We start from the raw sequence: 3,796 nt of genomic DNA on the forward strand, positions 1-3,796 counted from the left end.
GCCCGCCCCCCCCGGGGCTGGCAGCGCCACCCGCCCGTCCCGGGAACGCGCGTTGCACTGCGCCCTTGTTCAGTTCCTGCCCAGGGACAGGGGTCTGCTAAACTCTGATACCTTGGCATTGATAAAGCTCGGTCTAGCAGCTGCGGTTCTTTTCACCTAAACGTTGGCAGGTACTTTATCCGCAGGTAAAGCAGAGTCATTCAGTCTGAAGACCTTTTAAAAGTGCTACAAGCACCTTTAAGTTACAAACATACAAATGCCAAACAACAGGAAAAAAAAAAAAAAACCCTAGCATTTTTTTTTAAGGAGAGTGCAGGTGCAAAGCTCCTTTCTATAGCTGTTGCTCCCTCCTTACAGAGCAGATTTTAAAGTAACACGTTCCCACAGCGTTCCGTCAGAAAGACAGCGATAAGGTGTAACGTGATCAGAAAAACACACTCAATAAAACCAAAGCAGAAAAGAACTGAGGAAAGAATATGAGTGTAAATATACAATAGAAAGCAGTCATACATTTATGTATGGTTTTAAAACAAAGCATTCATTTTAAAAGTTTTTTTAAAAAATATTCTCAGTTCTCCAGGAACTTGCTTGAACCTGTTCATTTACGATTTTATAACTTTAACAAAGCAGCCAGAGGGAAAATAAGTGGAAGAAGACATTCTGTGTGGAAAAGTACCCTGGTTTAGCTGTAGTAATCTATGCAAAACACCTAGAATTAAAGAAAGCATCAAATCCACCAGCAACTCCTCTTTTATATCCTTCCCCCTCCCTTCCCTGTAAGTTTGGAGCGGTGGGGTTTGCATCAAGCCCTGGTTTGGACCCCATAAGATTACTCAGCAGCTCTTGGTACAGCCATGGCTGAGCAGAGCCCAGCAGGGTCAAACGCTCCCCTGCGGTTACCTGGCTGACACGGACCCTGCCACCAAAAAGAGGAGGAGAGGAGGGGAAGACTTGCCCTGATCCTAAGAGCACCAAGGGTTTCCAGGGCTTCTGATGATCCCCAGCCCTGCATTTAGGGATTCTCATTTAGGAATGTCACCTGGGAGTTTAATTCGGGCTTAGCAAGTAATACTAGCATGCTCTGGGTTCTATTCATACTCGCTGTTTGTGCTATCCCCCTAACACTGTGTCCTTCCCATGTTTTCTCTTCCACTTCTCAGCACACTCTCACCAAATATCTCAAACCACCATAGTCTGGCAAAACAAAACAAATCACAAGAAGTAAGGCACGGTGATTCTCTGCATTTTATTCTCCCCCTTAAAGCTGCCACTCACCTACTGTCACGAGTATAAAATTCCTCTGGAGCGGAGATGTCTTTGGGGAAAGAGAGTGCCCGGACTTCCACTAGGTGGTGAAGTTGTAAAGCTTAAATGGGGTGAGAGAGCTCCCAGAGCAGGGGGAGCCCCGGGGTTCGCAGGTTGCTCATCTTTTTGCGAGGCTGTGCCGGGCACCACCGAAACGGGTTTTTCTTATCTTCCAAACGGGAAAAAAACAGATGAATCGGTAGATAAATGGGAAAGCGAGTTCCGTGTATCTTTTCTTTAAAGACCTAGTTTATTAGAGGAAGAGTAATTTATCCCACCAGGATTTGTTAACTGTTGTCCTGATCTTATAAATAATTTGGTTTTGAGACAGTTTTACCACCTGGTTTGATTTGGGGCTTTTGGAGCTCTTTTTGTTGAGAGTAATTTGTACAGTGTCAGCCCTTAAATATTGGGAGAAACAGATAGGAATAATTATTCTGTAGATGAGGTTAATAGAACAAAGAAAAAGCACCCCACTTTTATCAGGGTCATTAAAAGAAATTCGCACTACATTAAGTTTCCATTGAGATTTTTGACTGATACAAATGAAAGCAAGATTTAGAAAGTTTAAGCTTGAACGGTTTGTTGTTGAGTTTGTGAACACAGGCCCTGAAAAAAGGAACTTGATGAAAGTTTCATGAAGGTTTCACACTTTGTTTCACATTTAGGATGAAAACACAAAACACTATTATTTTACGTAAGTTCCTCAGTTTGTTAAAATACAGTTAAATCTCCCACACATTACCAAGAGATCTGATAACACAAACCTTTTTTCCACTCAATTTTCTGACACTGAAAGAGCTCTGCATTATGCATTTCTGCATCTCCACTGTGTATAGTATCTATTACTCTAGTTACTGTTTAAAGGACATAAAAAGAAAATTATTTGCAGCATATATGCATCCATCAGGCTCTGCTGTATAACCACAGAATATCACATTCTACAGCTAAGTCTAATGTTGGTCACTTGTAATGGTTTGGAAGCAGCTTTCAAATAAACTGAAACCCCCCTCCGACAATCTCTACTGCCCAGAACAAATCATTGAAAAATACAGGTTAGAGCTCACTCCATCACCCATTTTTCTTTTTTTTGCATGTAAAAGCTGCTCACACAGATCTCTGCAGACAGTGATCCATGGGCTGAATGTGGTGCAGGATCTGATTTTCCCTTTGCGGTCCTGCATGCTGCTTGCTTCGCTGCACAGATTTCCTCTTGGCTGACTTGCGCTGTGGCTGCTGTGTGCCTGCGTGCGGTGGGAAGCAGGATGCCGTGTACCACCTTTGCAGCCTGAAACACAGCAAAAATGTTTGTTGAGTGAATTGACGCTTGCAGCAGTGAGGGAGTTTGTTGAAATGTTCCACACTATATGCCTAGAAATGACTGGTTCTTTCGCAGCCACTACAAGCATTTGCAAATATGAACATTTTAAAGTTGTTCAGGACAGTATTTCATTAACGAAGTGGGAGATTTAGTAGCGTCTCAGCCTTTTGAGTGCATGTTGCAATTAGATGATGGCTGATCTTCTTGAAGGTGGCTTGATTATCTGCTGCTATAGTGGCTCATTGCCAACTGAGAAAAATCCTAAAAGTTGGATTCTAAGACACTGTGCTAAGAAACGGTCCTTGTGTCTTGCTTACAATTGATATTTTGCTCTTAACATCTTTAGGTGCACAAACACTCTCAGGTTTCTGTCTTGAAATATACTGGAAAAACTGCACAGGAAATTTGGGTCACCGTCCTTCTGTGAGGAGACCCGTTCTTCCCTAATGTCACAGCAGCAAAATCAGACAGAGCAGAAAAAACATCCTAAGAAGCAAAAGATATATCTCATTCTCATCTTCCCAATTCTCTGTTCTTTCTCTCTTGCTTTGGGTGTAGAAGCCAGCGTGTGTGAAGGTAGAGGGTGGAGTAATTACAAGTTTTGTTACAGCTTCCTACTCCTCTCGCAGCAATTTTAGGCACAGAATGGAGAGACCTGGAGAGACAGATCTGAGCTGAAAAAGTGCTTCTATCATTAATGTTCCTGCATGACCTCCCTGTTTCTAAAATGAGGATTATTTTGAAGGTGAAGTAGATCCAGCTCTGCTAAAAGTGTGTTTGTGTGGGGTCTGTCAACATGGGGAACATCACTACCACCATTACTAGGCATGGCCATTGCTTACTCACCCTACTTAGCCTCTTCCATCTTGATGCAATGATACAGAAATAAGAAGCTCTCGATCCTGCCAGCCTCTCCGTCCATTCTTCTGCATGCACCAAGCAAGCTGCCTACAGACCAGGCACTCTCTCTCTCTGCTCCAAGGCCACCCCAAGCTGGCTGCAATCTGGCTCTTAAGGAGCCATTCTTACAAGATTATTGCAGCCTTCACCTGGTTAAACCCCCTCCATTTAAATCCTCTTTGGTTTCTCAGTGCATGTAAATTTACTGACTGCATGCTGTTCATTGGACTTTTGTCCTTCTGTGGCTTTCCTGTGCTTTTCCTCTCCCCA

This window comes from Egretta garzetta, unplaced genomic scaffold (assembly GCF_000687185.1).
Source record: "Egretta garzetta isolate BGI_Z169 unplaced genomic scaffold, ASM68718v1 scaffold209, whole genome shotgun sequence".
NCBI classification, from domain to species: domain Eukaryota; kingdom Metazoa; phylum Chordata; class Aves; order Pelecaniformes; family Ardeidae; genus Egretta; species Egretta garzetta.